Raw genomic sequence first — 12,817 nt, 5'->3', positions numbered from 1 at the left:
GCAGGAAACTGGAGCCAAGCCAAGTCATGTCCGGAATTTACAGGCCATGATAAGGAGTTTGGATTTAACCTTCATTCCAAAAGCCATTTGGAGTGTTTCAAAGAAGTACATGGAGTTTACATTTTGACTGAGTGCTGAAGAGCCAAATGTTAAAAGTAATATTTAATTTCTAGTGTATAAGAACAAATATGAAAGCTTATTTGAGAATTGGGTTATTATTACAATTGTATCATTAAAAAACTTAGTAGTCAAACTTGGCAAGTTTGAACTAATGCAGGAACAACTTAGCATTAGTGCTTCTACATGTTCATGCAGTTATGATTCTTAACATAGTCATTTTAAATAAAAGCCCACTCTCAACTAAAGTCAGATGAGGGGCAAGGTATTTTGGGGCTAGCTCTGCTGGTATAGAGTGCTTTTGACAGTGATATTGCACCTGCTGTTAAACTACTTTTCCTTTCTAATAGAAGTCGACTAAGCTAAAGTGCTATTGCTTTATCTCCTGGCCAGTAGAAATGACTGAATCTCATAGAAGCCCTCTAGAAGCTGATGCTTCAGCTCTAATTGAGTAAGATGCTTTGTGAATTTTTTTGCATGCAGATCTGAGATTGTGACTCTCATCTAAAGTTTTAATTTTTCATATGTGTTTATTTCCACATGTCTATTATTATTATTATTATTGTCTTTTTAGGGCCTCACACATGGTATATGGAGGTTCCCAGTTTAGGGGTCCAATCAGAACTGTAGCTGATGGCCTATGCCACAGCCACAGCAACGCCAGATCCAAGCTGTGTCTGCAACCTACACCACAGCTCACAGCAACACTGGATCCTTAACCCACTGAGCAAGTCCAGGAATCGAACCCGTGTCCTCATGGATACTAGTCAGGTTTGTTAACCGTTGAGCCACTACAGGAACCCCCCCCCGCCCTTTATTATTATATTGTATGTATATTTTTGGCTCAAGAGAGTTAATTTTCTTCCTAAACTTACCCAGTCAATCTTTTTTCTTTTCTTTTTTTTTTTTTTTTTTTTTTTTTTGGCTTTTTAGGGCCGCACCTGCAGCACATGGAGGTTCCCAGGCTATGGGTCAAATCACCCCAGATCCTTAACCCACTGAGCGAGGCCAGGGACTGAACCTGCATCCTCATGGATACTAGTCAGATTTGTTTCCACTGAGCCACGACAGGAACTCCTCAATCTTTCTTATAACTGTGTTTTCAATTATTTCCCGATACATTTAACTATTTGAAAGTTCTCAATAATCTTGTTACATAAAATTAACAACTTTCATAATCAACATTATTACTTCAATTTACTCTATTTAAATTAGTCATAGAATTTCACCCTAAGGATGACATCTAAAAGACTTATCTTTGTTTGTTTGTTGGTTGTCTTTTTAGGGCCACGCCCGCAGTATATGGAAGTTCCCAGGCTAGGAGTTGAATCAGAGCTTCAGCTGCCAACATACACCACAGCTCACAGCAGTGCCTGATCCTCAACCCACTGAGAGAGGCCAGGGATTGAACTTGCATCCTCATGGACACTAGTCGTATTCATTACCACTGAGCCACCACAGGAACTCCCAAAATGTCTGCTTATATTTAAAAGTGTATACCTGTACATTAAAAATAACTCTGATGGGCATTTCTTGTTTTTGTAACTTACACAGTTATGCTGATTAGATATGATAGTTACCAGTGAGATCACCTGGTGGGGAGCCATACCAAGTTTAGGGTTGCAAAAAAGTGAAATAGGAATTTGACAGTTTTTAAAATTGAGCTATAATCGATGTATAACATTGTATTAGTTTAACGTGTGCAACATAAGAATTTGATATATGTATATCTTACAAAGTGATTACCACAGTGAGTTTAGTTAACATCCATCATCACATCTCTGCAAACCACCAATATGTTCTCTGTATTTATGAGTTTGGGCTTTAAAGATTTCACATACAAGTGATATCATACTGTATTTGTCTTCCTCTGTCTGACTTCTTTCACTTAGCATAATGTCCTCAAGTCCAGCCATGTTGTTTAAAATAGCAGAATTTCCTTCTTTTTAATGAATAATATTCCTATATATGTATATCACATCTCTTTTATTCATTCATCAATAAACACTTCTGTGTTTTTTTGTTTGTTTGTTTGTTTGCCTTTTTTTCTAGGGCCACACCTGCGGCATATGGAGGTTTCCAGGCTAGGGTCCAATCAGAGCTGTAGCCACCGGCCCACACTACAGCCACAGCAACACTAGATCTGAGGTGCGTCTGCAACCTATGCCACAGCTCACGGCAACGGCGGATCCTTAACCCACCCACCAGAGATTGAACCCACAACCTCATGGTTCCTAATCGGATTTGTTAACCATTGAGCCACGTTGGGAACTCCAAACACTTAGGTTGTTTACCTGTCTTGTCTATTGTTAATAATGCAGCCATGAACAGTGGGGTGTAGCTATCTTTTCAAGATAGTGATTTTGGGAGTCCCCATCATAGTGCAGCAGAAACGGATCCGACTAGAAACCATGAGGTTGTGGGTTTGATCTCTGGCCTTGCTCAGTGGGTTAAGGATCTGGTGTTGCTGTGGCTCTGGTGTAGGCTGGCAGCTGTAGCTCAGATTAGACCCCTAGCCTGGGAACCTCATATGCTAAAACAAACAAACAAACAAACAAACAAACAAACAAAAAAGATAGTGATTTTGTTTCCTTTGACTAGATATCCAGAAATGGGATTGCTGGATCGTGTGGTAATTCTATTTTTAAATTTTTTCAAGAACTTTTATACTGTTTTCCATAGTGGTTGCATCAATGGGAATTTGACATTTTGGGCAAATAACAAGAACAGAACATAGATGAAGTTGAATATATATCCTTTTTTTTTTATTTCTTGGCAAAAAAGTAACACGATCTAATGGCAAGAGGGGAGTTAAGATGACAGACCATGGAATCAGTGCTGCATAAAGATAGTATTAACCAAAAACTATCAGACATAATACCTGCATATTTGTACCATGTATGATAAATTCACAAAAATTCCTATATATTATGGGCAAAATGATAGAAACAAAGTTCTCACCGAAAGGATCAGTGGTGTGATGGAAAGATCACTGCTAGACTAAGAGACAACAGCTTAGGTTTATTTTTTTGTAAATGATTTAATTTTTTTCCATTATAGTTGGTTTACAATGTTCTGTCAATTTTCTACTGTACAGCAAAGTGACTCAGTCTCTCTCTCTCTCTCTCTCACACACACACACACACACACACACCCATTCTTTTTCTCACATTATACATCATGCTCCATCACAAGTGACTAGATGTAGTTCCCAGTGCCATAGAGCAGGATCTCATTGCTTATCCACTCCAAATGCAACAGTTTGCATCTATTAACCCCAAATTCCCAGTCCATCCCACTCCCTCCCCCTCCCCTTTGGCAACAACAAGTCTGTTATCCAAGTCCACATGTTTCTTTCCTGTGGGTTCATTTGTGCCATATAATAGATTCCAGACTTTTGATATCATGTGGAATTTGTCTTTCTCTTTCGACTTGCTTCACTTAGTATGAGAGTCTTCAGTTCTACCCATGTTGCTGCAATGGCATTATTTTGTTCCTTTTTATGGCTGAGTAGTATTCAATTGTGTATATATACCACGTCTTAATCCATTCATTATTGATGGACATTTAGGCTGTTTCCCTGTCTTGGCTATTGTGAATAGTGCTGCAAAGAACCTATGAGTGCACATATCTTTTTCAAGGAAAGTTTTGTCTGGATATATGCCCAAGAATGGGATTGCTGGGTCGTATGGTAGTTCTATAGTTTTCAGAGATACCTACAAACTGTTTTCCATAGTGGTTGTACCAATTTACATTCCCACCAACAGTGTAAGAGGGTTGCCTTTTATCCACACCCTTTCCAGCATTTGTTATTTGTGGATTTATTAGTGATGGCCATTCTGACTGGTGTGAGGTGATACATCATAGTAGTTTTGATTTGCATTTCTCTAATAATCAGTGATGTTGAGCATTTTTTCATGTGTTTTTTGGCCATCCATATATCTTTGGAGAAATATCTATTCAGGTCTTTTGCCCATTTTTCAATTGGGTTGTCGGTTTTTTTGCTGTTGAGTTGTATAAGTTTGTATATTTTAGAGATTAAGCCCTTGTCGGTTGCATCATTTGAAACTATTTTCTCCCATTCTGCAGGTTGTCTTTTTTTTTTTTTTTTTTTTTATGGCTTCCTTTGCTGTGCAAAATCTTGTCAGTTTGATTAAGTTTCATTGGTTTATTTTTGATTCTATTTCTGTTGCCTTGGGAGACTGCTCTAAGAAAACATTTGTAAGGTTGATGTCAGAGGATGTTTTGCCTATGTTCTCTTCTAGGAATTTGATGGTGTCTTGTCCTACGTTTGTCTTTAAGCCATTTTGAGTTTATTTTTGTGCTTGGTGTGAGGGTGAACAACTTAGGTTTAAATCTTAGCTACACACCCTCCATGCCATGTGTCCTTGAAAGTCACATAAGCCTCTCTGAGCCTTAGTTTCCTCACTACACATTGCATAGGGTTGTTGAGAGACTCAAATTAAGGGAATTAATGTGAGAACACATTGCAAGCTCTAGAGGAGTGCTGCTCAATGTGGTACTCAATCTGGGACTCTTTTAATACTAAGATGCTCAGGCCCTTCCTTAAAACAATGTAGTTAGAATCTTTGGGGTAAATAATCTTCCGGTCAGCCAGAGTGGCCATAAAGTCTTACGTCAGGTCATGAGACTCATCTCTTCAAACCTTCCAATGGAACTTCCTATCTCAAAGTAAAAGCCAAAGTGGTGATTAAGGCTCCATGATCAGGCCCCACCTCTAGCGTCACTCCCTCCTCTTCACCCTCACTCATCCAGCTCCAGGCACACAGGCCTTCTTGCTGTTCCCCTGACATTCCAAACATATTCCCACCAGGGAGCCTTTGTTTTTGCTGCTGCCATTTAGTCCACAGAGCTCAAGCTCTCACTTCAGGCCTTAGCTGGAATGTAACCTTTGATGGAAGCCTTCCCCAACCACTCTCTTTAATGCATCAGGCATGGACACAACTCCTTTCCCCTTCTAGCTTTTTACATAGTTTTATTTGTTTTTTTATTATAACTAAATTGCTATATGTTTTATTTGTTTTGGTTTTTTATTGATTATCATTTTCTCCTAGAGTATAAGCTCCATGAAGTCAGGGATTTTGTTTGTTTTGTCCACTGCTGGGTAGTCCAGTGCCTAGAAACTTAGAAGCCCTCAATAAGTATCCACTGTTGCTATTCCAAATGGATGCTCTGAGCATGCATATGACCCAGGCTAAAAATTTCAGTGATGGCTCACTGCCTACTCCAAAAGTATTCCCGCTGTGGCTCAGTGGTAACAAACCTGACTACTATCCATGAGGATGTGGGTTTGATTCCTGGCCTCGCTCAGTGAGTTAAGGAGCCATTGTTGTGGGGAGCTGTGGTATAGGTCACAGACATGGCTCAGATCCCACATTGCTGTGGTTGTGGCTGTGGCTGTGGTATAGGCCTGTAGCTACAGCTCTGGTTGGAGCCCTAACCTGGGAGTTTCCATATGCCTCAGGTGCAGCCCTAAAATGACAAAAACAAAAACAGGAACAAAAGATATTCTTTGCTTTCCTACCTCCTTGACTTTGCCCATGTGGTTCTTCTTAGTATGCCCTCCCCACCTTGAAACTCTTTTCCTCCATTTCCTGGATAAAATAGGTCCTCCTCAAGATTCTTCTAGTTTGTTGTGCCACATCCTGCCTTAAATTGTTTGTGTACAGTGTATAATTATTTCCTTTCTGAGAGTACACTCCTTGAAAACAGTGATACTCAACAATGTTTGCTGAGTGAACATATGAACTTGCTTTTGTAGCTGAATCAAACATTCGCCAGAAGAAGGAAGAGAGGCAATTAACGGTAGGTTTACGTGGCATCCGCCCCTCCCTCCCCACCAGCTCTTGGGAGGATTCAAGTTGCATGTGAGTAAAACAAAAACAGAAGATGATAACATAGAAAAATAATTCACGGATAGTAAGATCAACCACATGAAAGATCAACTATAACCTGTCTTATGAATAATTTAGCTTAGATAGAAGTAATTTGAAATGGAATGAGTTTATTGAAAAAAGGGACTCTGAGAGCCAAATAAAAATTAGACCTGGCATTCATTTTTATGGACTACAATTCAATTTTAAGCCAAACCAGCTAAAAACAGGAAATAACTTCCCAGATTTATGATGATGCCCTTCAGATTATTTTCATGAACTGTTCCAAATTCAACTTTTTTAGAGGACATTATCTTATGACAGTGAAAACAATAATTCTCTGACATTTCCCCTTCATTTAGAAGTACTCCGTAAACTGAAATTGAAATATTTCCTTTAACTCAATTTGGGGCTTTCCTCCCTGACTTTAAAAAGCTTTGTTAACAAGATATCTGGATCTTCCAAGGCAGTGACTCATATCCTCAGCATCCCAAACCTAGATTCTTTTTGGAATGTCCTTATTGAACCAGCAGGAGCTCACTTCATCAGCAGGTCTTGATTTCTGGAGCCAAGAATTTATGAAGCTCAACCTGTGAATGTAGAATTCTTGGTCACTGTGGTATTTTAACAAGTTTCCCTAAGGCTTCCAACCAACTTGAGTGAGCAAGACATGTATCACTAGTCTTGGAAGGAAAAATAAGAAGTGCTAGTTAAATAACTAAAGCTGGTAGAGATAACGCCTCTGAAAAAATTTCCACTCCACAGAACACCATTAAAAGAAATATATTTTAGGGAGTTCCTGTTGTGGTTCATTGGTTTAAGACCCTAATTAGTACCCATAGGATGTAGGTTGGATCCCTGGCCTCGCTCAGTGGATTAAAGATCTGGCATCGCCTCAAGGTGCAGCATAGGTCACAGATGCAGCTCAGATCTGGCATTGCGTGGCTGTGGTGTAGGCCTGCAGCTGCAGCTGCAGCTTAGCCAGGGATCATCCATATGTCACAGGTGAGGCCGGAAAAAGAAAAAGAAAAAGAATTTAACATGTTATAGGTTAGAGAATTTACTTTTTTCTTTTTCTTGAGTTTTAAATGTTTTTGCATAAAAAATAGCATAGCTATAAGAGCAGAATAAAAAAGAAACTTACTCACCACTTCACCTTTTTAACATATGAAGGATATTTTTCTAGTTTCTGTGCATCTCCATGTATAGACAGCTATAAATGACATAGTTTTAATTTATACAGCCTATAGGCTCTCAGCACTATGAACAATGGAATGTCAGCCCACTCTCTGGAAGGAGCCTAAAGCAGAATGGGGGAGTCTGAGAGATGAGACCCATAAGTGAACCCAGAGCATGCCTCACTCAGCCTGATGCATGATCCAGGCGGTCCACACACTCTTCACTGACCTGGAACACAACAGAGTTTCTCCACAAGACCTCAAATATCATCCTTATCCCTTTAAACAACAGCTGACTCTTCATGTTGACAATTACATCAAATCATTTACTCCCTCGCCAGACTTTCTAGGCCGTGCATCATGTGGGCCTGTGGGTAGAAGGTGGTATTCGATAAATATTGAGAGGAAAAAGGTAACACTGTAAACCTAAAATTGTGCTAGAGATCCAGGGAATACCTCTGCATGGTGATTTCATCCTCAAAGGCACCTCAGCCCCAGAATCAACTAGAAACTACAGAGACAAGGTGTTTTTACTGTCTCACCTGCTTACAAAACCCGAGCCTCTTCCCCAGTCCTTCCACAATCCAAGTTGGCAAAACGCTTAAGGAAGACAGCTGTAGCAATCCCGGGCTTGTTGTTTCTGGCGGGCGTTGACTTGTACCAGGCCAGTTTTTCACCTGCCAGGGGACCCGTGGCCTCTAGATTCCCAGCTGTGCTAAGCCCTAACAAGCTATATGTCATAGGTTTGAACAGGTGAAAATCTCAGAAAGAGAACCAAGAGCAAGTGCAGCCCCTGGCAATTAAGAATAAAAATTGGTAAAGGCTGTTCACAATGACCCCTTGCTGAGTAGTAATAAAAACTGGAGTTTACAGACTCACAGACATAGAGAACAGACTTGTGGTTGCCAAGGGGGAGGGAGTGGGATGGACTGGGAGTCTGGGGTTAGTAGATGCAAACTATTACATTCAGAAAGGATAAGCAAGGAAGTCCTGCTGTATAGCATAGGAAACTATATCCAATCACTTACAATAGAACATGACAGAAGGTAATATGAGAAAAAAAGAATGTATATTTAAGTATGACTGAGTCATTGTGCTGTACAGCAGAAATTGATAGAACATTGTAAATCAACTATACTTTAAATTAAAAAATTAAAAAAATTAAATTTTTAAAAACAACAGGAGCTTAAACAGGTCATGCCAGAAACAACACTGAGTCCCTTACAGAAAGCCTCTGATTTGTTACAATGATCCTTGAGGGAGGAATTACTTTTTTTTTTCAGGAGGGGAAACTGAGACATACATCTAAACTAGCTTACTAAGATCCAGAACTCAAATTTGAATACAAGCGAAGGCCATAAGGAGACTATGCTTTCCTGATAGTGAGACACCTCCTCAGACCTCAGGCCTGGATGGGGAGGCAGTGGGAGGTATAGGAAGTAGAAGGGAGTTCTCATAGAATCCCACCTGTCCTTTTTCCATCTCCACCCTCCTCACCAAGTCTCCCTTTCCTTCTCTCCTGCTTTCCTTCCCCTTCTGCCACTTCCTTTTCCATCTCTCCATCCTTTAGTATTTTCCTTCTCTGCCTATTTTCTCACCTCATAAATACTCTACTCAGAAGCCTGCAGCCCTAAAACAGCTGCTAGCCCTGGCTCTGGAGTGTGACTCATTACTAAGTTGTGAGACTAAGTAAGCTGTGTGGGTCCAAAGCAGCCAGTGTCCCTAGGCTCACTCAAGTCAGGTCCTGTGGGTTGGCAGTTGATAGCATCGCAGCACTTTCAAAGGTGCAACTCAGGCCTGAGTCCTTGCCTCCTCCACCCATGACCCTGTGGCAGCCTTTGATTTATGTCTCCTGTAACATCTTGCAGTTCCACTGCTGCAGGGGAAAGGTGTCTGCTTGCTGTGGGAATGTGTGGCTCAGTGTCATTACTCCTATTCCTTCTGAGACCTACGTTGGTGTTTCTGTACCTTTATGTTCTTGAAATGAATGTTAGTGTGACTGGTTTGGCCTTAGTTTCAAAAGCATTAAAGTGTTCTTTTTACTGCCAAGGGAAAATGTGTTCTGAAAGAACATACCTAATATATTCAGAGGAAAAAGGTACAGTGATGTTATCTAGAAAGCTGGACATTAGGTGGCAAAATTCACTGTCTAGTACTCTTGGTAAGAGTGTTACATCATTCATTCATTCAACACATGTTTAAATATGCCAGAAGGGATATATGCTATAAATAAAGTTTGGCAAAGGGATAAAAAAATGTAGAAGGGCTATATTAGATAGGTTGGCCAGGGAAGGCCTCGCTGAAAAAGTGATATTAAGCAGAGCCCTGAAAGGAGTGAGGGCATGAACCACGTAAACACCTGGGGAAGAATGTTCTAGATAGAAAGGACAGCAAGTGAAATGGCCCTGAGATGGAAGTGAGCTTGGTGAGCTTGAAGACCAGCAAGAAGGCCAGTCAGATCACAATAGACTCCAGAGAACAGAAGCATTGTCATGCAGGTATGCAGAGCCTGCTAGGCTATAATATATAGCTTTGATTATATTATAAACATTATGAGAAATCATTGGAAGGATTTGAGAAGAGAGTGACAAGATCAGATTTGTTTTAGAAAGATCACTCCCAGTCTGGCCAGTCAAATAACAGATTAGGAGAGCAAGAGTGGAAGTAGGTGAGCAAGTTAAAAGCCTATCACAGGAAGTCCTGCTGTGGCACAGAGGATTAAGGATTCAGTGTTGCCACAGCTGTGCCTTGGGTTGCATCTGTGGCTCTGATTTGATCCCTGGCCTGGGAACTTCCATATGCCATGGGTGCAGCCAAAAAGAAAAAAAGAAAAAAAAAAAAAAAAACCAGTCTATCACAGACTGTGAAAGTGGAGTTCCTGTTGTGGTGCAATGGTATTGGCAGTGTCTCTGCATCCCTGGGATAATTCCCAGCTGGCACAATGGGGTAAGGATCCAGCACTGACTCAACTGCAGGTGGAAACTGTGGCTCAGGTCACAACTGTGGCTCAAATCTGATCCTTGGCCTGGGAACTCCATATGCTGTGGGCAGCCAAAAAAGAAAACACAAAACAGACTGTGAAAGAGACATATTTTTTGTAAATAGAAATAAGAGAATGTGAAGGATTTGGATGTGGGTTGTGAGGGAAAGAGAAGATTTAAGCTCACTTCTAGGTTTTCATGTTGAACCAGGGGTGAATAATGGAGCTATTTACTAAGATTGGAAAAGTTGGGACAGAAGGTAGTAAATGAAGTGTTCAGTAAGTTTGAGATTGCCTAAGTCACCCGAGTACAGATGCCAAGTAGGCAGCAGTGAACCAAGTCTGGGGCATATTGAAAGGTGGTATGTCCTGTGATGTTGACTTCTTACCACCACTATTAGTCAACAGCCAGATGTTTGAATCTCAAAAAAGGAATTCACCTCTTAGGAATTGCAATCCCCTGTTCTCTGTCTCTGTTCTACATGTGGGGGAGTATTAAATGAGATGCTAAGGCTATGGAGTTCACTATCAAATCCTCCAATAATGCCCCTTGAGCAATTAACATTTGACATTTCAAAACATGGCCTGGATCCAGCGCTGCTACAGCGGTGGTGTAGGCTGGCAGCTACAGCTCTGATTCGACCCCTGGTCTGGGAACCTCCCTGGGCCCCAAATGTGGCCCTAAAAAGACAAAAAACAAAAACAACCCCCCCAAAAAAAACCAACAAAGCCTTTGCCCACAACGTTTTTTCATAGGGCGTTTTGGCTTTTTTTTTTTTTTTTTTTTTAAGTAGAAGTACTGAATGAGTCAGGACTTCTTCAACATTGCAGTGTTCACACAGTGGATCTTGCCAAGGACATCTTTATGGACAGTGTATCGCTCATTCTTTCTAGAGATTAAAGCTTTCTGGGAAGGACCTGGGTACAGAGCATCTGTGCCATCAGAATGCCTGACTGAAAAAGTGTCAGCAGAATTCTCAAGGTGTTTCCCACAAGACTGGGAGCTTACAAGACCTCTTAATTGGGTCAAGTCTATTGGGTATCTCTTCCTTTAAGAGAGTTGCTCACCACCTAGACCTTATTACTGCATTCATTCCCTTGAAAACTAGACGGGTATATTTTTGCTATGGGAAAAACATATTAAGAGCTTGGTCATCAAACAAGTCTCTTCAAATCAGCTGCAGGTACCACCATGAGCAGTACCAATCATATAACCAGAGCCATTAAAGACAGGCACAGACTTTTTAAAAATTGTCTTTTTAGGGTGGCCTTTGTGGCATATGGAGGTTCCCAGGCTAGGGGCCCAATCAGAGCTGTAGCTGCCAGCCTACACCGCAGCCAGAGCAACTCGGGATCCGAGACGTGTCTGTAAACCATACCGCAGCTCAAGGCAAGGCCGGATCCTTAACCCACTGAGCGAGACCAGGGATTGAACTTGTGTCCTCATGGATACTAGTCTGGATGGTTAACTGCTGAGCACAATGGGAACTCCTGGGCACAGGCTTTGAATGGATTAGGTCAGAGCTGTGAGTCCAGCTCTGCCACTTTTATTGCTCTAGTGAACAAATTTAAGTTAGTTTAAAATTGAGATAACCCATCTCATAGGGTTACTGTGAGAATTAGATGATTTAACATCCTCAAGGAGATAAGAGTACCTAGGGAGTTCCTGTGGCTCATTGGAAACGAACCCTTGTGGACCAGTATCCATGAGGACGAAGGCTCGATCCCTGACATCTTCCACTAAGGAACTCGAGGTGAGGAGAGATTGTATATGACTTCAAATATAAAGCTGCAGTGCTCTGCATAGAGTTTGAATACTAGTCATTGCAGATGACAGCCTAACATTCTCAGCAAATTGACTAAACTTTCTGTGGTCCCTCACATCCAGCTGGCCCTGGCTGCCTAAAGCTCCCACTTTAGTGCATTTTACATTATGCTGTCTGGACCCAAGTAAAAGGACATCTTATTCTTCCTCTACTTGTTTCTCTGCCTTCCCAGATAGATTATTCCCTTACCCCAATCCCCCTTTTCTCTAACACCAGCTCTCCCTCATGTCCTGATTCTCCAGTGCCCATTCCAAATATTGTTGCTTATCTGCTTAAAATAAGGGGGTGGGGGAAAGCTGAGTAGATAACCTGGCTAGGACTAAAGATGGGACACCTATTATCAGAATAGTAAAAAATCAAAACTAATCCAAACAGTTCAGTCACCTTACCATGAGTTTTCTCTTTTGTTTTTGCTCCAGCTACATGTTGATAATATATGTTTTGTATTTATACTGGGACAGAATCCAGCCAATTCTCTCTTTCCTATATTTTAAGCAGTGTATTTAAGAGTTTGGTTTTTAGGGTTTTATTATCTGGGAAATCAGGCATAGATGAATAGATTACAAGATAGTTTTGGGAAATACATAGAGGTTCAGTTGAGACCTACAGGTCCATGCTTATAGAAGAGAGATTTTTACTATATTCTTTTGACTCTCCTTTACAGAAAGTCATCTCCTCATTCAGCCAAAGTGATCTCTCTCTCTCTCTCTCTTTTTTTTTTTTTTTTAGGGCTGCACCTGTGGCATATGGAGGTTCCCAGGCTAGGGGTCTAATCGGAGCTACAGCTGCCAGCCTATGCCACAGCCACAGCAATGCCAGATC

This window comes from Sus scrofa, chromosome 1 (genome assembly GCF_000003025.6).
Source record: "Sus scrofa isolate TJ Tabasco breed Duroc chromosome 1, Sscrofa11.1, whole genome shotgun sequence".
Lineage (NCBI taxonomy): Eukaryota > Metazoa > Chordata > Mammalia > Artiodactyla > Suidae > Sus > Sus scrofa.
The sequence above is the reverse complement of the archived record's forward strand: the minus strand, read 5'-3'. Positions refer to the sequence as shown.